The following is a 25,364-nucleotide window of genomic DNA, read 5'->3' as shown; positions in this document are numbered from 1 at the left end:
CTTCGTGTGTGTCTTCCCTCCTCATCGGTTCGGAGATGCGTGTGGCATGGATGCCTTGGGTTAGCGGGGATGGTCTGTATCACGTACGGTTAGGCCACGTTAGAGGTCCATTGTGTGGAGGATAGTCACCCAGATAGGCGCGCATTTGCCGGGCTGAGCGGTTCGCCCGGTGGGTCATGATGGGCATGCCTCGTGGTTCGCCCTACGGGTTGCGGCGGGTGAGCCTCGTGGTTCACCCAGCGTCGTTTCGCCTTCCAAGGGCACGAGCTGAGAGGTGCGGTATAGTTAGTTTGCAAAAGTGGAGGGTCCCCGTGACCGTCGAATCCGTAGTGATCTAAGCCGTTGCTTGGGCATCGTTTCATCTTTTCAGGATGAGTGCTGGGTGGCGCATTATGGTTGGATGGTGGAAGCGGAGGTGCCTCAGCCGTCGGATCCAACGAGATCTAAGCCGTCCATTCTCCTTTAAATAGGGGCCCTGGTGGTGACTTTCCTCGTCATTTGAACTTAGGCACCCTTGTTATCGAGTGAACTCAGCTCCCAAGCTCACAATCCTTCAAGACATTCTCAGGTTCTCCATTCTTCAGGACACTCCGTCTTCACCTTCTTCACTGTCTAGGTAATTCACTATGTCATTCTCAAACTTCGGCCCTAAATGCCATGAACTCCCGAACACCTCGGGAGGGAGCTCTCCTGAAACCCCATCCCCTCTCTCTTCCTTAGGTTCTTTGGCCATAGCCCCTCTTCAGTGGGAGGAAGCCGTACTGAGAAAAAGGGTAGCCTCGGGGGGCGCCGAGGGTTGCTGTCGGGGCAATAACTCTCCCCATGAAAGCGCGGAGCCCGAAGGGTCTCCTCTCTCCGAGGAGGAAGATGTTGTAGAGATTGTCGTTGGACTGGTGGGAGGGAGTGCTACCCGAAGGGTGACTGATGCTGGTGTCCCATGCTCAGAGTTTGACAGCTCCTTGGATGTGGGCCAGGTCAAATCCTTGGCGAGGAGGTTCCACATACCCTGGTCATATGATCTTAGGGTCCCCGATGTAGGTGATCGGCCGTGGACCCCTGACGAGGGAGAAATCTATGTCTACCAGCATTTTTTAGAGTCAGGCCTTAGGTTTCTCCTCCCTTCCTTAATCTTTGAGTTACTGGAGTGGTACGATATCACTATCAGTCAACTCGTCCCCAATGCCCTTAGGACCATCATAGCAATGTTAGTGTGGGCTCGGCTTCGGGGTGTGGAGCTGACGTTGAGAATGTTCCACGCCATGTTCGCGCCAAGGAAGCACGCTTCTGAGGCTAACATGTATTACTTCCACCCTTGGAGAGGGAAGCCGGTGCACAACCCCTCGTCCGTCCATGGGTGGAATGACAAGTTCTTTTACATCTCCTGCCCCAAAGGCTGGAGGTTCAGGTCTGACTGGGGGGAGGCCTGCGTAGTCGTCGAGAGATATCCCCCTTCACTCTGAGACGAAGAGGCTACTGTCGTAGCTCATCTGCTTGTGATGGGGACATTCCAGGTGAAGTCGCTAGTGAAGGAGGAGGTCCCTCTAGTGCTCACTGGGATTAGCCCTTCCCCCCTCAGTAGGAGAGGTATCGTAGTTACTTAGCACACCTTCAACATTTTTGCCTTGTTATACTGACCATTTTCTTTTGCTGTTCGTAGAAGTGCTAATGGACACCAAGCAACGACTGCTCGAGAAGGCTTGGGCAAACCAGGCCGGGAGATAGACATCAAAGCGGCTCGGCGAAGAGGTTGCCCCCCAGTCTCGACGAAGGGGGGAAATCAATAGGTCCCCGCCAAGGGGAAAAAACCAATGGTGACACCCCAAGAACTTATCGGTGGGGTGAAGAGGCCATTGAAGGGGGCCAAGAAGTCAACAGAGGTGCCAAGGAGGCCGACTGAGGGGGCTGAGGTGCCGAAGAGGCCCACGGAGGGGGCTGAGGCGGGTCAGAAGAGGACCGTCGTAGATACGCCGAGGGAGGAGACGCCACAGAAGGTGGCCAATGCTGAGCACCAGGTGAAGGAGGTGATGAGGAGGTCCACGCTCGGGGAGCGCCCATCCGGGCCTTCTTCAGCTCCACCTTCGATATAGGGGCTCCCCGAGAGAGCTGAGGGGGCCAATAAAGTCTTCCGTCCACAGTGGCAACTCCAAGAAGGGGACTCCATCCAGAACGAGGGGGTTAGTCAGGCCCTGGTGAGTGGGGCGATCTTGCTGAGGGACCACTACAGTTTGCTGCAAAGTGACCCCAAGGCCATCTACGATGAGAGCCTATACCATCTGGCCAAGGTAAGACATATACATTTTCGTTTTATATATTTCCTTCTATTCCTATTCTTTCATTCACTAATTGGTTCTATTGCAGGCCTGCCTGCACTTCATCGGTTTGGGGGACCGGATGAGGCTGGCGATGCCCCACATCGATATGGTGGAGAAGGAGAAGAAGTCCGCTGAGGAGAAGCTCCAGAAGGAATGGGAAAAGTTCCAGAAGATAGTTGCTGCTGTCGAGGAGACATACTAAAAGTTTAGGAAGCTGTTCTTGGACGAGCAGTTAGTTTAGGAGCGCCTCAAAATAGAGTTGAAGGAGGCGCAGCAAGGTATTTCCAAGGAACAAGTGGAAAGAGTCCGACTGGAGAGCATTGTCTCCGAGGCGGAGAGGCGGCTAGCCGAGGCTAAAGGAATGGCTGTCGAGGTAGAGAAGAAGGTTGTCGAGGCCACAACGTCAGCAAAGCAGCCCAAGAAGGCAGCGACTGAAGCGGTGGAGGTATACAAGAAGTCCTTCAACTGTCTGTATGCGCTTGCAGAGTACGCTTTGGCATCCTACCTCGACGGGATTGAGGACACGAAGAAGGCACTCCTACTGGTGATGCTAGATTTTGATGTCAAGGGGTTGCAGGTGATCCCCGATGCTCCCAACGAAGCCCTGCCTGCTAAAGACTTCGCTCCTCCTGCCGATGGCGAGGCCTAGGCGTGGATCCCCCCCCCCCCCCTCTTTCTTTTTGTTTAGCTATTGTTTTTGTTGTTTTTTTGTTTGTTTGTTTGTTTGTTTTTTTTTTTTTTTTTTTTTGAATGTACATATATTTGGCCTACGAGGCTTTCAAAAACTTTTTTGTAAAGGCAACATAGCCATTTTTTGCATATGTTGTGCCTTGTGTATGTTGCGCCTTTCTCCTTCTTTCTTTTCTTTCTTCTTTTTTTCTTCTTCTTTGAGAGGTTCTTGCCCCTCCGAGCAATGGGGCCACAACACACAAAAATATGCACAGTTCGCTCGTAGCACATGTAGTTTGGTTGCACGCTCGCTTTAAGTAGTTAGGGCATTGGGAACCGAGGCGGAGCCACACGTCCAAAGTGAGGCTTGCTTGGCTCCAGAATTCCTTAAGTGTCAACTTAGGCAAGGTCGAGGTGACTTGGCACCGTAGTCGAGGTCGTTGGCCGAGGTACTTGGGAGGACGAGGATCCGAGGACGGGCAACACTATCGGGGTGTAGTTCACCTGGCTTGTTTCTCACCAAGTGCTTCCTCAAGGGAGGTTGAGACGTCCCACTAGCGAAGTCGGGGGCTCAAGCCGAAATGAACCGCCGAGGTAGTTGGGGTTGCTACTTTTATTGCACTAAGTATAGGTAGCCGAGGGGGTTATCGTACTGTGTAGAGGTAACGAGGCGTGTAGGGCCTCTTTCGCCCTAGTGTGTCGAGGGGGCCACCGTTCGTCAAGGAGGTGATGAGGCATAAAAGGCCTCGTTCGCCCTAGTGTGCATGCTTTTGGTGAGGTGCTCGTCCTAGGGTCGTGACAGTCTTTCGCATCGATCCATACCGAGAGTTCATCCCTAGGAGGAGGGTTTCGCGCGTTGGAAGGTCGTGAAGTTGCGGGTTTTTTAGGAGTTAGGACACATATTCATTCAACATTTGAGGCGAAGAGGAACTTTTTTGCTTTATTCGTTCATCATTTGACCATAATCAACTACATTCATTGAAAGTACATTTGGAGGTTCTCCAAGTTCCATGTCCGGGGGACGGGTCTTCCATCCAAGTGTTCCAAGTGAAATGTTCTGGGGCCGAGGACTCGCTTGACTCTATAGGGGCCCTCCTAGTTGGGGCTCAACTTTCCTACTCCAGGTTCGGGGACCATGACATTTCTGAGGATGAGGTCCCCTTCTTGGAAGCGTCTTTCCTTTACTTTCGAGTTTTAGTAGCGGGTCACGCGTTGTTGGTAGGTAGCTACCCCGACCTGTGCCTGCTCCCGGGCTTCTTCTAGTAGATCCAGGTTGGCTCCAGCTCGGTTGAAGGTACATTTCGTCACAAAATCTGCGAGGGCTTGTGCTTTGATGGCGGGCCTCGGCTGGTACCGTATGTCGAATTCGGAAAGCTCGATCGCCCATTTGATTAGACGCCCTGAGGTCTCGGGCTTGGCGAGGACAGCTCTGAGGGGCTGATTTGTCAACACCATGATGGCGTGGGCTTGGAAGTATGGCCTAAGCTTTCTGGATGAGACCACGAGAGCAAAGGCCAGCTTCTCCACTTCGGGGTATTTGGTTTCGGTGTCGCACAGTACCTTCCTGACGTAGTATATCGGTTTCTGTGCTCCGTCTTCTTTGATCACGACTGAGCTGACTGCTTCGTCCCCGGTTGACAGGAAGAAAGAAAAGAAAGAAGGAGAAAGACACAACATACACAAGGCACATCATATGCAAAAAATGGCTTCTTCATCACTAATTTCTTGTGTTGCCTTTACAAAAAAGTTTTTGAAGGCCTCATAGGCCAAATATATGTACATTCACAAAAAAAAGAAAACAACAAAAACAACAGCTAAACAAAAAGAAAGAGGTGGGGCGGGGGAGATCCACGCCTAGGCCTTGCCACTGGCAGGAGGAGAGGAGTCATTAGCAAGCTGGGCTTCGTTAGGAGCATCGAGGATCACCTGCAGCCCCTTGACGTCAAAATCTAGCATCACCAGTAGGAGTGACTTCTTCGTGTCATCCATCCCGTCAAGGTAGGATGCCGAAGCGTACTCCGCAAGCGCATCTAGATAGTAGGAGGATTCTTGTATGTCTCACCACTTTGGCCGCTGCCTTCTTGGACTGCTCCGCTGACACCGTGGTCTTGGCAGCCCTTCCTTCAGCCTCGGTTGCCCGCCTCTCTACCTCGGAGACAATACTCTCTAGCCGGACTCTTTCCACCTGTTCCTTGGAAAGACCGTGCTGCGCCTTCTTCCGCTGTATTTCGAGGCGCTTCCGAACTGACTACTCATCCAATAACACCTTCCTAAACTTTTGGTATTTCCCCATAGACGGTGCCAATTGTTGTGGCTCGGATTAGTTGAGGGCAACGAGGTAAATTCACTCCCATGTTCCGAAGGCAAGCCGAAGGCTTTGAGGACTCTAAAGAGGGTAAGTTGAGGCGAAGTGCTCCATTCTGAGTACGGTAGAAGCCGAGAAGTGCAGGTCGTTGTCTCGGTAACGAGGTTCCTGGAGATCTGAGGTACTGCAAAACAAGGGGTGTCAGAGGCCTTGGGTGGAGACCCGAGGCGGAAGCTCCGACGCTCAAGTTAGTACGAGGTATAAGGTAGGAGGAGGTGCAGACGAGGCCTCAATGGTAATCCTCGGATGCACTGAGTCCACAGGAATAAATACTAAAGAAGCGAAGTAGGTGCTGAAAGTAAATGAAAGAGTTGTATCAAAATTCTGACATCTGCATCCTTTGTCAAAGGGGTTTGATATTTTTCTGGCTTAGATTTGATCACGATCATTTCTAAATATGCCATTTTATGAGTCGTACTCACTTTGGTACTGCCAATCCGGACTCATTTTGTCAAGCAAGTGTTTGATGAAATCCATTCCCTGTGGCAAAACTTGTTGCCGCAAATTTCCGGTCTCCGGTCTCCGGTCTCCACCTTCCATGAATGTGGGTTTCTTGGAGATGGATCTCTACGAGATGGTGCTAACGTTTGTCAACTAGATTGGCCCAACTTCAGTAACCCCAGCTATTCCATTTGACTTTCTATTAGATTGCTGTGACACTACATGGGCTGCTATTTGCCAACTAGCTCACTGCGAATACGTTCAATACTGAGCTGCTGGTGGTTCAGAAAACAGATTGTATTATTGTGAGGCTGAAATTGCTCATGAGTAAATGTGTGGTTTGATTATTTCCTTGGTGGGGTTGGGGGGAATCCTTGTTTTTGTAATTCTTGGTGAAAATTTTCTGGCCCTTTTCATTGCTTAAACAGTAAAACCATTTGCATCTATTCTCACGAGGTCTAAAGACAGCCAGGTAATTCTATTAAAGCTGAACTTGTTGAGGGCTCGCTGCATTTGTAGAATTGGAAGACAATACGAGTTAACGGCAAGGTTAGTCCTGCCATTGTTGTTGCTCAAGGATTTAGGGCTGTCATTTGGTCTGGTCTACCCAACAGAATTGAATCTATTTTGTCGCGATTAATTATTGGGTCAGGACCGGTTCTTGCTCTTTCAAACTAAGTCTGAACCGATTATATAATTAATATTATATAAAGGTTTCTCGTTTTTTTTTTGTTATATTGATATCTAAAAAAGTAAATTTCATAAAAAATATATAAGATAATTATCATTAAAACACATTTTATATTTTAACTTCAGTTTTAATAAGGTTATGTTATTAAAATTAATAAAGTTCTAAATTGTTAGTATTGTTGATAATTATAAGTGCCAATATAATCAGTTCTAATTGAGTCAGACACTCAGACCCCCGATTGTCCTGATTATTAATTGATTTAATTATGGGTCCTTCATATTGTGCTGATTATTTATTAATCAGAATGGGACTGAGACACTCTGTCCCCACTCCAACTGAGACCCAACCCATTGACAACCCTATCAAGGTTGGTGATGGGCCCCCTTGTGACCGTGAACTTAAATTATTGCTTACAATTGTTGTGTGAATTATATGAGCTTTTTTCCTCTTTTAGAGTATGGGAGAAGGGTGGCAATTAGCCAACATTGTTGTAAGACTTGGGTAGAACCATGGTTTAAAGTATTGATACATCCTATACACATAAATAGGCATATTGGGTGTTTTGCTACTTTAAAACTTCGTTATTTTAAGGGTTTTTTTTTTTTCAAAATTGCATCAGGGGGTTTATTTTAAGCACACTTACTCTCTTATTTGGGATTTCAGACAGTTCCCGATGCGATGCGAAATGTATCATATTGAAATTTTAAACCTTAAATAAAAATAGACAATTTAACTTGTAGACCCAGTATCGTTTCCGGTTCTCCAATCAAATGACAGTTTTCATGGACTAATCCCACCCAGTTAATTGGTAGAACCATAACCCAGAAAGCATTTCATTTCAGTTGTATCTTGTATGTCCGGTCAGAGTTACATTGTAGAGAAAGCCCTAATCAAGAATCATAGAAATGGACAGAGCCAAATCCAGAGCAAACCCTCCCTCCCTTTGTGATGTACAGATATGTTAGAATATTCTTCCGTCTCTTCTCTTGTTTTAAGCGTTGGGTATTAACCTTCCTAGTCCACTCAAGCAGCTGGGTACAGGGAAATATGCCTGAGCTGAAATTATTTGTACCACTAACTGTATTACTTTTTGGAGAGAGATAGAAGAGAGAGGTTGACAGTACAAAGAAGATGACAACAATGGTGATGATGCACCTGTAGCCATCACTTCTAGTTTTCCCCTGTTTGGAAGCTTATATTTTCTTCATCATTATTCATTCCCTTCACAAATGAATCGGATCCACCCGAATTTACCTAGACCCAAACCCAAATTATTAGATGTATAAAATACAACTTCTTCCATACTTGAAAATATTACTCTGTAGTAAACTAGTAAATATATAACATTAAACCCAATTTATGTATGCATACATTAAGAAAATGAAATTTCTTTGATTTCATTTCTTTTATTTTGGTTTGTTTTATTTTTTCAAACAAATAATCGTTGTGGAAAATGCTGTTTGGGAAGAGTGCAAATACAAACATGCACTTGCAAAACCTTGATCGCCGGCAAAACCTTGTACTATATATATTTGTAATTATACTTGGTAAGACATCAAAGATATGCATTTCGTAATCCACTCAATTCATTTCTCACCAAAGTCAAACCTTTTCCAAGGAAATACCATTCTATTCCATCATGTACTTCTATCTAACTTGATCGCCGGCAACCAAGTTTTGCTTTAGACATTTTTATATACACATGACCAAATCATCCAAGTTTATTCTCTCATTTTAAGGAAAATCTATGATACCGGAAAAATATGGTGTTGGAAGAGCTTTGACCAACCAAAGCCCACCCGTGAATTTTGATAAATACCATCTGATAGGTTAACAAGTTTAGGATGTCGATTGATTGGTCATATATTTTTTAAATATAATGTTTTATCACATATTGGGACTATTCCTAGGTGCCTTTGAATGACTTCATTTTTAACCCTATTCTTTTTATTTTTGTCATTCGGCCATCTCAATCCATGACCATAAGAGCTGGGCAAATGTTATTAACGCTGGTCACCAACCTAATGCAATCCACCTTTATTGAGAATTGGGACCAATTGTTGTTAGATAATAAGCTCAAACAGGCAGAATAAATGTAGTGTATGAAATGTCAAATCATATTTGGTTTTGGAGCTTGCACATCACCTGCCAGCAAGATACATTCCAATACCCTACCAACATCATTTGATACGGCACATCTCATACATGATATGTTCCACTTTTATAATAAGCCCTAATTTTATAGTGAGATATATGATTTCACATCAAGTTGGTAGGGTGTTGGAAATTATTTTGTTGGCAGGATACCCAATTCTTGGTTTTGAGCACCAACCACTTTACAAAAACTGTTTACTAGAAAAATGAATACAGAAACCATCTTCTTCAGAGAAAAGCTACCCACAATCAATGCAATTCCAACCTCCAAGTTGCATTTCCACCATACCGTCCCACCGATACATAGAGGAGTTGCACACTTTAGACAACACATGAGGGTTGCAACTTGTAAATGTAGATATAATAATTGGGTTAACATTTACTTCGTTAATTTTATAGGCTGTTTGGGAGGGTTTCTAACATTTACAACCATCACATTGATTGAGGGATTTGAGAGAAGCTACCAAAATTAGTTTCATAGGAAGGTTGATTTCTTAGCTCAATAAGAGTGTTGTTTTGGTTTTCAGTGTGAGATCTACCAAAATTATCATGTTAGCTTTCAGATTGAATTTGGATTTAATCTGCAACTATTTTAATGTATTTAAAATGATAAAAAAAGGAATTAATAATTTTTAATTTATATATGTATAATAGTATATTTATAAAAAAGATTAAATTTATCAATTAAATAATAATTTTTATTGGACTCCAATAAAATTAAATCTGCATCTAATCTAATTATTAATTAGGTGCAAGTTCTAACATCCAAATCTGGTTAAATCCATCTCTGTCACTGATGATGTAGAGGTGAAATCCAACTCTTTGTCTCTTTTTTTTCAAACTATGTCAAGTGGAAAAAGTGATAATGCAATGGATCCATCATTGAGGGTCTTAATGAGATTGGTTTCTTCATTGAGGAGTGCCCATCTTGGATCCACTCCTTTGTGAGATAATACTTGAAAAGCCCTCTGATCTAATGTTTCTTTTGCTGTATTTCTATCTATTTCTTTTACCAAGAAATGATCCGGATAATCGAATTTGAAGTCAAATAAGGCATCAGATATTCGGAGTCTATTACAAGCCCTACCCACCTTGAAACGCCAGAAGCCGCTGCATGAAAACTCTCTCAAACAAATGCTTAAAAAATAAAATTTCAAAAAGCAAGCTATTCAAAGAAATTAACCTCAAATGAGGGATTGAGGCAATGTTTTAAAAACTGGCTTGGAGGCAAAAATGGTTCGGTCTTCGGGTTGCAGGTCACCAGTTTGATCGGCCGAGTCGAATGGTTCAGACCGTATCACATCAGCACACATATGTATTTAGTATATATATGTGTGTGTGTTTGTGTGTGTATATAAATATATATTTTAACAATAAATAATGTATTAATATGTTTTAGATATGTTATATTGTAATTTATATTTAACTTATGTTTTTAATTCAGTTTTTATTTTTTATTTAAAAAAGTATTACAAAAAAGAAGTTTTTTTCATAAAAATAGCAGGGCAAGGCACTACAGCATCTTGGGATACATAGATCTCGAAAAATTATTCAAAATAAAAAAAATCACCTCAATCGAATATTGGAATGTAAAGTTATGGCCTCTAAATGTTTTTCATGCATTGTGTATACAACTTGCAACTCAGTCACCAAGTCGAACGATTCTTGACCATCTGACAGGTCTTGACTGAACTGGGCCCATAATCCTAACCGGATGACGGTTTGACTGGCCGAATCAACGACGGGTTTAAAAACATTGGATTGAGGTTTGTTTAAGGAACCTGTATCGAGCAAGTTAGACCTGTATAGAGCTAGATGGTTAAACCGTCCCCAGATCCAAAACTGAAATCCGGTCTGAAATATGGTGGAATTGGGGATTTTGTTAATGCAATTTGGGGAGCGGAATGGATGGTCAGATCGTGTAAACCCAACATAACCAACCAACATGGCAACATGACATGACCAGGCACATCCGATACATGCGGACAAAATCCACCTAATTTACAGTTATTTTTTAAAGAGAATAAAGAGAGAAAAATACGGTACATTAATAAGAGTATGAAATTGAAGGATTCCTGGGTTGGCGGACAAAATCCGACAAAAGCGTACATTCGGGTCCGGATCATTGGGATTAAAAAACAAGTGAGAAAATAATAAGGGCGTGATTATTAATTACTAATTAGCAAAGCGAGGCACGCCACGCGGGTTGCACGATGATGTCAAGTGGGCTTTCAGTCGCTGAATCCTGAGGTGGCAGCTTTCCATTGGCCAACTAGGCAATTCCACGTGCCCGAAGCTTTAGTCACGTGGTCACTACATACTTATTTTGATCTCAAAGACGCCGACCCTCGCTTCCACCAGATAAAGCAACGTCTCTCTCTCTCTCAGAGACAGCCACAGATGTTAAATGGATACGCATTTATTCACAGAGAAAGAGAGAGAGAGAGAGAGAGAGAGAGAGATAGAGAGAGAGGAGGGAGAGGAGAGAGAAAGATAAGAGGGTTTCTCGTCTCATCCTGGATGTTATGGGCGAGAGTTGGTTTCTCTTTCTTTCCCAGGGTTTTGCTTCATTTTTTGACAGTCGACATGTCGCATATGTCTGCATTTGCACCTGCACTGCACCAAGGAATTCTCTGCGTCCGTCCCCAAAAAGACCTGTTACAGAGAAGGAGATCGATCGGTGTCGGTGCAGGTGCAGGTCCAGACAAATGCCATCTTGCCTCGCATCTCTCTCTCTCTGTCCCTCTCTGGTTTTCAGAGATGGGAGAGACATGAGCTAATTAACAATGTATTTATCTAGTGACTTTCCAGCTGCAGGCAGCTAGATGAACATGAACCCTCTATTATTTCTTGAGGTGATGCAGGATCTCCCCATGTCTGCTTCTCTTTGCGTGTTGTGTGTGTGCTCGGGAAAGGCGGTGGGAGATTAAAACGTGTTCAGAAGCTCCATTTTTGTCTCACCCGAGGTAAGAAGGAATGGTTGTTTCCTTTGTGTTTCTTTAATTTATATTCACTACTGATCTTTTCCATGATGTGCAAAGTGGTGTTGTCCTGTGAAATAATCAAGATTTCTCTGATGTTTTCTGTGGGATGAGCTCCAACCTTTCCCTAATATGGGTTTCTTTTATTGTAAGGTTGTTCGAGTTTCAGTTTGATAATTTGGACGTTGGTGTATTTTTTTTTTCCTGTGGATGTGGTAAGAGTTCTCTCACGTACAGTGAGAGATGGTTTGAACCTGGAGAAATTAAATAGTTGCTGAGACTCCAGGGTTGTCACTTACTCCACGCATTTCCACTATATTAATAGTTTTGAGGATGGAAAGGGATTCCATGAACAGTCTTCTATGGACCAGTAACCATTACTGTTTTAATTTGTCTGTCAAATGATCTATATTCTCCGGTATTCTTCTATGCTTACCAAAATTTCCCAGAGTTCTCTACCTTAAATCTTTCCCAGATACAACACAGAACCCTTGTCTCTTTCTCAGCCCTAAGCAGCTGCCTTGGTGCTTGCCTTCGCCCCGGCCCTGGACGTGTTTATGTGGAAAGCTGTATGGCCAAAGCGATCGCTTAGCTTGCTGCTAGTTGATTGAGAAGTGAGAGAGAAAAACAAGAAAGAAATACTGAGAAGTGAGAAACAAGAAATAGATATATGAGAAGAAATATATATCTTTATTATTCCCAAAAGAAGAGCTTTGGAACTTGTTTTCTGCTGTTTATATGTGTGGTATTCGGTAGCCTGTATTGTTATTTTTGGAAGGAAAACATTAACAACTATTCTAGACACTGTTGTTTAATTACTTCCTAAATGGCTTGATACAGTGGTTGAGCATCAAACAAGTGATGATGGATGAAAATAGGTTAAGGGCCCTCGGTAGATGACCATGGGCCCTTGGTAGGGTAAAAGATCCTATTGTGTAATCTCTTCTTTGATCATGAATATTTCTTCTTGAGGATGATAATTTGACCGTTTATGCAATAAAAGCTCACAGTCTTGTTGTGGTTTTTCATGGGTATAACCAGGTTTCTTTGGTACCTACCATGAAGGCTCCATTTTGGTCAAGGTGAGTTCTTTCTAGTCTTAAATAGATAAGATTGTCCTATATGTTTGTATATACTTGATTTTGCTTATAGTAACTTATTGTTTTATTTTAATAACAGGACCTGATGTCTCTAATTTACATGATTAATTAAGTAGCAAAGTTTAGAACCAAAAAGCAATATCTATAAATTAAAGAAACTTTATCTATGAAAAGAACGGAGAGCATATTCTTTTTCAGACACAGACAATTGATCTAACTATTCCACCTTTCATAATGTACTTGTAGTACAAAAAACCGTCCGGTGAATACATGCATCCCGAACCCCTATCATGCATTTCATTATTTAGCATCTATATGTTACATCAATCAAGACCCCAAAGGTTGTAAATATGCGTGACATAAGAGAAACAAATCACAGTAAGAAACAAACACGCAGAAAGGCATGATCAGTTGTGTAGTTTCACAACAAGGAAGATGACAAAAGAGAGGCTCCACCATGAAGGTATCCTAGGAATCCAAAGTAAACTTGTGACTTGTTTTACTATATATGGCAAGAACATGGCTGGTTATATCAATGTGTCAAGAATGGAATTTACACTAACATTTGAAGTATCCCAAGTGACGCCCTCATACAGGTATCTTGATATCAGAGATATATATTCACGGAGGACTCGTACAGCTAATTGAAATTATTCCCCAACCAATGCTGGTCCCAGCTATCTGGGGTCTTGGGAGGGGTGGACTCCATATGGGTTTTTATTTTCAAGTCCAGAAAAGGAAATTCTAAGAAATTTAACTAAGATAACCAAAAATTTCGCTTTAGGTGTCCCAATAACTAGGAAAGACTAAGGCTGCATTTGCCATTCCTTATTTTTAAGAACTTATCTTCTTTTTGCAGCTAAGAACTTAGTGTTCATAGGGGTATTTTAACAGAAAAAATGAGAAAAGTATTTAAAATAAAAAATGCTAAATACAACCTAAGGTTGTGTTTGATACCATTGCCACTTCTATTTGCAACATTTTAGGTTGGTCAATACAAATTTTATGAGAATATATATTTTTAGGACAAATGCTTTGAGTTATCAATACAACATTTGGTGGTACCATTATTGTTTCTTTAGGAAAGTCAAATTTGGTGTTTTCTACTATAAATGCCAACACCCAATCCAATGCTTATATTTTTTTAGGGGAAGTGTTTATATGGTGTGATGTGACAAGGCAATTTGTCAAATATTTGTATTGACCAATCTAAAAGGTTGCAAGTAGAAATGACAATTATACCAAACACAACCTAAAGCTGACATGGGAAAAGAGTTAAGAAACTACTATGTAATTAACTAAATATATAAAGTAGAATAACACAAGTATATAAAGTAGTATTTGTCTCCATAGTATTGGGATAAGGTGCAGTTTAAACCAAGTATAGCACCAATAGCTTAATGAGAATATGCGTGTGTCTTGTATATTTGTGTGGTACTCGAGATGTTTGAGCTTGTGCCTCTAAATTAAGAAAATCCCTGAACAAATGACTAAATAGCAACTAAGTTTCAGTGCCGAGAATCATGTGATCTCTATACCCTATCCAAGCCAAGTGAAAATAATGACTTGATGAAACTGTTGAAATAGGATAAGAGACTTACCTCATTCCAAACCTTTTCTATCATATATACCCTAGCTAGGGAATGGATTATGAATGAGAAAGTTTAAATTATATTACTTAAAAATGCATGTATGGCTGTTAATAGCAAGTTAGGTCTTCCTTTCTTTTGATAAATAGAAAATTTATGTTAATAGCAGTTTGGTCTCCTTGGGTTGTTTCCTATTTGGAAATTAATATTACTTTTGGCATGTTAGGTCTCTCTTAATGGATTAATATATTTTGTTTGTTTTCACCTGTAAATATATGTAGTTTCCCACACTACATTAAACCCTTGTGTTTTGGACCTTCGTTTCTTTTCTATTATTTTCTCTACTTTCTGTGGTGCCACAATTTTCTATAGAATAATTTGTATCAAAACTCATGGGTGCACACAAAAAGTTAAAGAATCAGTAATTCTGTGAAATTTTTGTTTCTTTAAAACTCTTGGAGTTTGTAGTTAGAGGTGTTTTCCTTTCTAAAGAAGCCTCATTATTGCTTGGAATTACCCTCTCCCCCCCCTCCCTCCCAATTCATTGGTTGTTTGTTTTTTCACTCTGATATCAAGGGAGCACGCAATCACTCTCTTTCTATAACTCGTATACCATGGTAATTAAAGCAAGCCCAAAATGAAAAGCATAATGGTTGTTACCAGAAGTTATCCCTTCTTAGATTTCAATGTAAAATATAAACTAAAAAATGTTAAATGGGAAGAATGATTTATTAAAAGTTTTTATGGATATAAAAAGATTATATTGGTAAAAAAATAATAACTGATTTGTAATTAGTTCTATTTCAGCATAGCTGAAAGCATCTGAATAAAATTGGCATTAATTCCCTATATTTGAAGACTTAGTTGGATAAGCATTTAATAACCTACAATACAAATGTGAAACTAAACATAGCCATGCATGTAACCATTCCCACCTTATCAGTGTGTCCATGTATGTGAGTGGGTGTGCTTGGTTCATTGAGATTTGATGAATATCAGCAAATCTCATTAAGTTTTTCATAAATTAATCACACAGAAATCCTTTGAATTTTTTTATCATATTTTCACAAAACTAACCATATCTAGAGGCTGATTATATTAAGTTGTATTTCAAAATAACTCATATTGAAAGTGAAGTATGAGGATTCTTGTACAATGTTTTCACTTACACATTCAGTTGCTACTACTATCTTACTACTTAGTAGAATTATTATTTGTGGTAGATGCATGCAAGAGGAAATGTTTTACACATTTTAGTTTTCTTTAGAAGTTGTCCTTATTCAATCTCATGCTAACAGCTAACTAAATGATTTCTTTCTCCACTCATTGTCCTCTTAAGAACATTGTAAAATTCTTCCCATTTCCAACCTTTATCATCAATTTGTGGTTGCGTGTATGTTATTGAGAACCTTAACTATATCTTTTTTAGTTTTGGGGATACAATAACAATTATTGGTACTTTTTTTTTGTTTTGTATCTTTCATTCTTTCTTCTAACAATTTTATTTTTTAAATGTTTTAGAGAGATTGTTGGATTTTAATCTCATAAGAGATTAAATCCAATGGATTTGATTGGTTAATTACATGAGAAATTACACCTGCACACTTGTTTGGAAAATTAACTTTTCTCTTACAAAATCTAGTTTTGAACTTGTCCCACATTAGAAAATTATAAGCTTTGTTTTCAGTATTTTAATAGGAGCTGATTTACACTTTTTAGAAATAGTAGATGAGAGTATGGGGGTTTGATACCGCGCAATGGACGTGCACACGTGTGCGCTCGTGTGTGCGACGCAATGAGGTGCTTTAGAGGTGCACTTTGCTCGCACTTCACATGCACCCGCATGATTCGCGAATGGCAGCTTTGGTTTTGGTGCGATGCTGACTGTTGATCACCATTGATGAGATCAACGATCACGATTTGATCAGGTCTGATCAAGAGGCACAATTCAAAGTTAACAGACATTAATTGCATGTACCTTTTCTTCACACCTCTTCATAATCTATTTAAAGAGCATGCATCAGACTTATCAAACACACGTTTTCGAAATTCACTTTCTCTCTCTCTCTCTCTCAGTCCGGTCTACTACAGTCCCACAAAAGGTTTCTTCGGAGACTCTTCAACTTTACTAGTTGTATATTCTCGCCCAAGGCTCTGTTGTATTCTGAGAACGGATTTGCCTATAACCCAACAACAAACTTAGTGAAATTGAGTGGGGGCAAATAATGTTCTAAAGACAGTATCTTCAGACACGCCTCAGAGTTTCTCCTCTAAAATTTTCATGACCCCATTTTCTAACAAGGAAAAACATATGTGCTTGTTTCAAGGAGGTGGGATCTATCAAATAAAAAATAAAGAAAAGAAAACAAAAAAAAAAAAAGAGAATGGGAGGAGATTGGCTTGCATGTTCCAACCATCTTTTACAACCTTGCATTGGGAATATCTCCCTATGAAATAAAGCACATAAGTAGGAAGATATTCTCAATGTAAGGTTATAAAGGTTGTTCGAACGGGCTTTACCCTGATCGAAGCTGAACTTGGTGGAGAGAGAGGAGATAACCAATATATCAGTATAGGGTATCTTAAGAATCACTTTAAGAGCTTGGAGATTACTCAGCTTGCTTCTGTTGAGAATTATCAGAACTACGTCCATTATCTCCAATTGAGGTTTTAATAATTGTTCTTTCTCTAGTGAGGTGTTCAGCTTTGATTAACTAATAAAAAAACTGCCCTTCCAATTAATACTGAAAAATCAAATTAAAACTATAAGCTTGCCCGAAAATCTACATCTAATTAACTTTGGAGATCTACTTAAAAGAAGTAAAGAAATAATACTTGATGAACGAATTCTTATAGTTGGATGTTACATTACATTAATTTATAACAAAATTAAAATTGCCTTTACTGTTCAAATTTATAGATAAGTTAAAGTAAGAAATAAAAATAATTTAGGCAACATTGGTAATTTGGTACTCTTGAAACTAATCTCTTTATGTAGCTGTTAGGATCCTCAACTTTAGTCCCTCAAGAGTCAAGACCAATATTTTCAACCTGCAGTTGAATCGGTACGTGGGTCGGACCGTCACCCTATATATCACCCAGCTTCTGGGCCCATTTCACCCCTGACCCACTCAATTGCAAAAACTGTTGGCCCAGTCAATGACTCGATGACCTGGCCAACTGAACCACTAAACTATTTTTCCCATAACGGGCCACGGGTCATACATTTGTTCTCTTTTTTTTTTCTGTATTTTAATCAATAGTTCATCCCAAGAAAAATTTTGCCCATCTTTTGTTGAATGAAATGGAGCCATGATGTGTTACTCCTGATTTGGTGTTTCTATCCTGATTTCGACACTTGGTTTCTAGCATATCTAGAGTTTTGTACTTACTGAGATTTTACTTTCTGGTTTGTTCTTTTATGTTTATTCATGCAAAATCCTTTTGGTTCCCTCTAGATCATTATTAGCTTCTTAACTGGTTCCATTCAATTCACCATGCAAACATGTAAAGAGAATGATAAATCGAAAGGAAGAATATACAGAAAAAAATGACTTATTAGAGTTGTATTTTGCATTCAATCAACAGGAACTGTGGTAGGAAGAACTTCTAACTTGTGAGTCAAATTTTGTTGAACAGCTTGAGCTCCATTTGATTGACGAGAAAGACAAGTTGAGAATTTGGTATGGGATTTTTGAGGGGAAAAGAACCAAAATGGGAGAAATGAGAACATCTTTGTCTTGTAAGTTTTTAATATTATCATTTATTATATATTATATCATATATGAAGGGTTATTACCCTTATGATTTATAAACTTGATGAAAACATCCAAGAAGGAATTTTCAGTTAGGAGGTTCCTCGCAAGTTGAGGCTTGTGCCTCTCACCTTAACGAGAGAGACTTTGAACTCGTTATGCAGTTAGGAGCTAGCCCGTCTAAGAAGCAGAAAGAAAGAGATCCTCTATGCAGTTATCCTATTGTCTCGAGGAAACCACTTTAAAACATTGCTCCAAGATCCTCTAGGCTTTAACTTGTAACAAAAACCTGTTGAAAATTAAAAAAGAAAAGAAAAAAGAAAGAAAGAAAGAGATGGCAATTTATAAGCTACCGAACAGTCCCAATCAAAACAACTTCAATGTTACCAATTAAATAAATCGTAGCATCCAGAAATCAATTTGTGAGTTTTGAAAGTTAATGTATATTATATATATATATATATATATATAAATAGTTGTAAGGGCAATAATGCTTTTTGGAGCAACATTTCAGACAGTCAAGAAGTATGTCCAAGAAATGAGTGTGGCAGAAATGCATGTATTATGATGAATGTGTGAAAAAAATAGAAAGTATATGGTTTTTAAATATTTTATGTTTTTTTTAATATTTTATTCTTCATCCCCTTTGGCACCTATAAAAGATCTATCATAAGTCATAGCTCATAGTAAACTATAGTCATTTCAAACATTTAATTTTTTGATTTTGTACTAAAAGAACTAATAAAAACATCAACAAACAAATACTAATAAAACATGGGATTAATATATATAGTGAAAAGTGAGTTAAGATTTGAGATTAAGTAGTTTTATGAGATTTTAAGGGATGGGAAAAAGGGTTGGGTTGGGCCCAACTCGAGCTCAGCCCAACCCGAAGTCAACTTTGGGTTGGGTTGGGTTAAGTTAGGGTTGAAGGAATTTAGTTAGAGTTAGGGTTAGGATTAGGATTGGGCTAGGATTGGCTTCAACCCAACCTAACCCAGCCTGACTTGCAGCCCTAGCTGTGGACTCCGTGGGGAGTCCATCCCTTCTCCACATATGTATTTTAAAAGTTCAAATTATCCTTCGGGATGATTTTGCCCTTTGTGTTCTTCATTTCATGTAAAAAGATATGATATTGGAAAGGTTTTGACCAATCACAATACACTGAGTTTTGGTGACAACCACCTGATTGATTCCTATACTTATAATGCCGGTTGATTGGTTGTAAGTTTTCCCATATCACATCTTTTCGGCATCATAGTCGCACCCTTCATTTCATATATTAAGACGAGAAAAGGGCATGTTTTCCCTTGAGTAGGGTGGATAATCTTGCCATTTTGGCTTTTGCAATATCGTGCTACCTAAGCTTCATTGTGTTGTTCATTGCTAAACCTAGTCCGACAACGAAATTATCCACCCTGTTCAAGGGGAAAAAATTTGTCCCTTTATAATCTTAACTATGAAATGAAGAAGATTGAAACAAATTTGTTCTAAAGGACCATTTGAACATTTAAAAATGTCTAATACATCATGTCTACATTTTCAGTCTACTTTTCCTGTGGAATGCTAATGAAGGTTGGGGGTGGAATATACAGTTACCCTTTTTTCTGTATACTAAAGTGGGTTGAGTTCAGTTGATTTTGAGATCCGAAGTTGCATAGATTAATTGTGCTCACCCCAGGTGCTGAGTTGTTGATAGGAATCCATGCAGAGTCTGTAGAGCTGCAAGGCTAGTGCGTAAGGCGATTTAGATCCAGAAGACAAGGATGAACAGGAAATTGAGAAAATCTAATTAGCATATGAATCTGAAAGATGGTGGAAGCTGGAAATACAGTTAGATATTTAGATTCTCATGAGATATAACCTTGATTGAACCATTTCAGCGATGGAAAGTTTCAATTAAATGGATGAGTAGTGTCTAGTCTATGCAGGCTGTGGGCCTATGTATTTTATGACTGATGTAGAATGTTATAATTGGTTCTTCAGCCTGCTGAACAGCTATTGCATTCAGTTAATCCAATCTCCCATTACAGTCTACGCTGCATAGGTGAAATGCCAACTTGCCATGATGAATATCTCAGAGCAGTGTGGATTAAATTCTAGCAATACTTGTACATCTTGAGACAAAAATTCAACTTGGCTAGATCAAATAATTAAGCTAGAAATTTCTTGCAGCTCAACAACCGGTATTCTTTATTCAGTAAGTGCCTTCGCACATACATTATTGTTTTCAGGTCTTTCTCCATATATATCTCATCAAATTGTTTATTTATTAATAAAATTTTCTTTTCTTACAAAGAACAAAAGAAGACCCTTTTATTCCAGTGGTATAGCATTGAACATTTGCATTGGAATTTGTTTACCTTTTCGTCAATCATCTGATTTGAAGGAAGGATTGTCGAATGAAATGGGAGGAAGCGTTATACTAGGTTATTTTCCATTTCCCATCGAAGAAAAATGTAGTATTTATCGGGAAAAAAAATCAGAATGAATATACTTATCTTTGGCATCATTGTTTTTGAGGCTCCATTTGAAAGGAGTACAAATACAAATGCGTAGAGTGCAAAATTTTATATTTTGTATGCATTTGTATTGTATATATTTGTATTTGTACTTTCCTTCAGCTCAGTTTGGAAAAAGTATAAATACAAATATGTACAATGCAAATACATATAAAATAATACAAAATATAAAATTTTGCACTCTACAAATTTGCATTTGTACTTCTTCCAAACTAAGCTTTCCAAATTGAATTGAGGGAAAGAACAACATAGTTTAGTCCAAAATCGGAGATTAGTACCCTGTACTTTGTATCCTTCCTTCGTTGCCCTGCAAACAAGACATACAAAACAACATATTTTTTTTTTCAGTTAAAAATTTCCCTCTTGCATTAATATTTTTGGGGTTATTGACCAATGAGCGCTCTATCAAAATATCGGTACATATTGAGTGTATTGAATCAGCGGCTATTTGGCATTGTTGTCGTTTCCTGAAGCAATGGTGTCACATCAGCGCCACGTAAGAAAAAATGGTGCTCCAGGAAACAATCATCTGTTTGGAATTGTTTTTCCATAGAAAACAGTGCTCCAAGCCACGCCTTGGAAATCAGGAAGGCAAGGTTTGGAGCAATGCCAAATTTGGCATTTCTTGGAACTGTAGCTCGTTGCTGCCAACAGGACATTGGTGTGGCACTGGATAATTGGTAAAAGTGCAGAAAATGTTTCCTAAAACATTGGTACCAAACAGAAAAAGTTGTTGCTCCAGGAAACATCCTACCTGGTAGCAACAATTCCAAATGGTGCTTCCAACCCACACATCAACAGCATTGATGCCAAACATATACTCTATATCCAAAGATCATAGATTCATTGATACACCATTACATATGGGGTTTTCGAAGTTTGGAAATGGTGCCTTTGATCCCTCTTAGTCAATTAAAATATAAAAGGTAAAAAAAGGCCGGTTGAATACTGGTCTTTATGGATTCGCAAATACCCAACGTATATCAATATTACACTAGATTTTTCTTGTTTTTATTCAAGTCATAAAAATTAAATCCAAATACCATATATCATATATAATTTATATTTACTTGCACACATGCATCTCATATACTCTACACTAGTAATGAAAATGACACTACTCCTTCACCAAATCGTATCAATAATCTAGTGGAGATAGATATCTACGTGTGGTTGGATGGCAAGATATATATAAGAGAAAGTGATGTTTTTATAGTAGTTCATTGTAAGATTTTCAGCGGTTAAAGGAACTGGTGTTGGATTTATCATATAGAAGTCAAATCTTGTAAAGTTAACCATAATTCAAATAAAATTGGGTAAATTACAAAGACCCCCTGTACTTTGTTTTGTGACAAAGACCCCCTTTTGTTAGCTTTCCGTTGAAATCCGTCGTTGCAATATTTTTTAATCCCCATACTACCCTTATAATAAAGACAATTGAGAGAAAAACACTATTCATCTTCCCCAACCTCACGACCCCCGATTTCTCTTCTTCCCCTTACCCTTTCTCTCTTTCATTAACGACTAGATTGCTTTCAATAATAGTAGCTAGGGATGGCAATGAGTCGGGCTTTTCATGAGCTACTCGAGCTTGGCTCGTGAAAAGCTCAGCTCGGCTCAGTTTCAACTAGGCTCGAGCCTAATTCATTGGCTCATTCATTAAACAAGCCGAGCTCGAGCCTATTAGAGTTTGGCTCGTGAGGCTTGCGAGCCATCTCGAGCCAAGCTTGAGCCTAGTACTATTCAGCTCGGTTCGACTCGAATCCACCCCTAATAGTAGTTAAGTGGAATACTTGAAACTACGATTGCTTCGTAGAAACCCGTTTGTTTCCCCAGCACAAGCTCTCTCTTTGGACTCTGAGCATCTCTCTGTTCTTTTCTCAGCCTAGCATAGTTGTAGAGCCTTTAAGGCTCCCATTGTCTCCGGTGCATCAACGGGCTCCGGCTAGTATTTTGTCGATTTCAGGATCGGAACCTCACCTCAGAGCTTCCTCCTTGTGGCGGATATAGGCAGCGATCTTGTCTGGGTCAAGTGCTCTGCTTGCTAGATGTGCATGGGCGTAGGTACCCGATCGAAGGGGAGGAGAGAAGGGCATAGGTACCCGTAGAACTAGAAGCCTCAATGGCTTCTAGGGATCAAGAGTTCGTCCAGCATCACCTGCTCCAGCTGCAACGCTATCTTCCTCTCCAAAGTAGCTCGACAATCGTCTGAGGCGTTTAATATGTTTGCCATCCTTAATAACCCAAACGAAAACCTCATCATAGTATATGAAGATGACCCTGAGCATGACCTAGAGCTCCTTTCCTGGGGCAGATTCATAATTATTGTCTCCAGAAGCTCTCTCTCCTTCACCTCAGAATTTTACGGCGGTCTCAAAATGTCTCAAAACCATTCGGAAAATTTGGGAGGGATATGTAGCAGGGTTCCTCTTCAATCTCAACATCAACTTCGGCACCGTTTCCTTCGAGTTCTTCTCGCCTTCTAGCAATGTTGGCTTCTTGCTTGGTGATCATCAGATGAAGCTTTCTACTTTTCACCATAAGAGGGAATTGAACAAACACATTAAGTAACAATTTCAATCCTGAGGAATGAGGAGAAATAGACTAAAGGAAGTATGAAGAGGTGAAGACAGCATCGGCAAGGGACCTTATGGAGGTGGAAAGTCATGTCGTCCACTTCGATCACAATGTTTTTAGGTAACCCCATAGTACAAAACCTGCAAAAATGTGAACGATAAAATCCTCTCAGATTCTTCTTTTCTGAGGTAGAAGGGATTACCACTACTACTGTTTGTGTATCGTGAGGTCGGGGAAGATGAACAATGCTTTTCTCCCACTTTTTACAAGGTAGTATGGGGATTAAAAAATATTGCAATAGCGGATTTCAACGAAAAACTAATGGAAGGGGGTCTTTGTTTGACGGTCATAGTACAGGGGGGTCTTTGTCACAAAACAAAGTACAGGGGGTCTTTGTCACAGACCCCATAGTACAGGGGGGTCTTTGTAATTTACCCAATAAAATTCTAAGAAAAGTAACTGATAAAAAATATTAATGAACCATAGTAAATAAGAATAATAAGAATTTTATTCATTCTCGTTACCTTTACAAGAATTTTATTTGGATGTATCTTTATATTAGTGAACCATAAAAAATGTGATAAATAAGAATTATTTTTGTAGATGTAAAAATATAAAAATTGCAAAAAAAATGAAAATATATTATATGTTATCATTATCACAGAATTTGTCACGTGCAAATCACGTACACAAATACTAGTGTGTGTGTGTGCATGTATTAGATAAGGGATGTCTTAGTAAACCCAAATTAAAGGGCAGTCTTAATAAATAGGTTAAACTATAGGGGTGTCTTAGTAAATGACTTAAAATATAAAAAAAATGATTACAATAATCATTAAATTACTAAGTTATTTGGTACCACACTCTCAAAGGCGCTTCCACCATGTTAGCATTATATAGGCATTTTGCCCTCTCTCTTAGGGATGCAAACAAACCGGATTGAATTCGAATCAAGGTATATCTAAATCCGGTCTGACATTATTAATTGTAGATCCAATCCAATCTGATCCGAAGATTCGACTGGATCTCATAAACATGGATTTGAATTCGAATCGAATGAAGTAGTCAAAAATACAAGGATCTTTTCAATTATTTTGATCACATATATGTACATGTTCTTTATAAAAAATAAATAATATAACAAATTTACAAAAATGCAATATAAATAATATATTTATAAATAAATAAGTTACATATATATGTGTTATATATTTATATAAATAAATAAATAACATATATATCAGATCGGATAGGGGTGATCTGAATTCGATTTGATTTTTGATTGGGTCGATTCTATTATCCGATCTGATCCAAATATTTGAAATGGGGCTATTCGAATTTGAGAATATAGGATTGGGTCGGATCATGATCCAATCAATTTGCACCCCCACTCTCCCTCATTTTTTCTTGTTTGATTAAACATTTTTTTAAACTGTTCCAAACAAAAGTTGCTTTCCGGTCTTGTCTAAACATTTTTTGGAGAAAACATCATTTTAACATTTCTTACTAGAGGTGAGCAATCGGTTTCTTTGATTAAAAATCAAATTGAATAAACCAAAATTTTTAAAACCAAAGTTTGAAAAGGAAAACTAAACTGAAACCGAATTTTTTGATGCTATTTTCGGTTAAAACTGAATTTCTTTAATATGTTAATATACATTAACATATTAATATATATCATACAATATATATAATATTAATTATATTATAGATATTCTATATAATACATAACATATATATATATATATATTATAATATAATAAAGTTTGATTTATTCATTTTTTTGTTAACTGAATTTCCTAACATAAAAACTGAAATTGAAACTAAAGTTTTTTTGTTTAGTTTTCAATTTTAACCAAACAATGCTCACCCCTATTTCTTACAATGGAAACAACATTGTCATCTTTTTGGTTACCTATATAAAATATGAAAAAGGGAATTACTTTATTAAATTAAAAGTGTGGTCATTTTAAAAAATGGCTTTTACTAGAACACCCCTTTTAATTTCATAGATTTACTTAAACCTACCCTATAGTTTTCATTTTACTAAAACATTCTCCATACTTTTACCCAAAGAAAACACTCCCTACCTTTCACTAAGAATGTTTGTTTTGCTATCTGAAAATTGTAACTTTATCACCTACACTAAGTGGAAAATGTTCAAGGGCATGTACCTATGATTGTTAATTCTAAAGGTACCCAAATAGA

At 39.1% G+C, this 25,364-nt stretch overlaps 1 long non-coding RNA gene across 3 annotated transcripts; it reads left to right on the top strand.

Annotated features, from left to right (window-relative positions):
• The first annotated feature begins 10,753 nt into the window (after positions 1–10,753).
• LOC104586328 (uncharacterized) lies at positions 10,754–20,092 on the top strand. 3 transcript variants are annotated; one of them, XR_733437.3, is made up of 4 exons: positions 10,801–11,598; positions 12,655–12,695; positions 17,942–18,044; positions 19,604–20,092. It is a non-coding gene; the product is annotated as an uncharacterized LOC104586328 (long non-coding RNA). The 3 variants fall into 3 exon arrangements; XR_016082014.1 differs by having other exon boundaries at positions 17,942–20,092; XR_016082015.1 differs by having other exon boundaries at positions 10,754–12,695; positions 17,891–20,092.
• Positions 20,093–25,364: the final 5,272 nt, after the last annotated feature.

This window comes from Nelumbo nucifera, chromosome 2 (assembly GCF_055504915.1).
Source record: "Nelumbo nucifera cultivar China Antique chromosome 2, China Antique-T2T, whole genome shotgun sequence".
NCBI lineage: Eukaryota > Viridiplantae > Streptophyta > Magnoliopsida > Proteales > Nelumbonaceae > Nelumbo > Nelumbo nucifera.
Note: the sequence above shows the minus strand (reverse complement) of the source record. Positions and strands in the feature narration are given on the sequence as shown.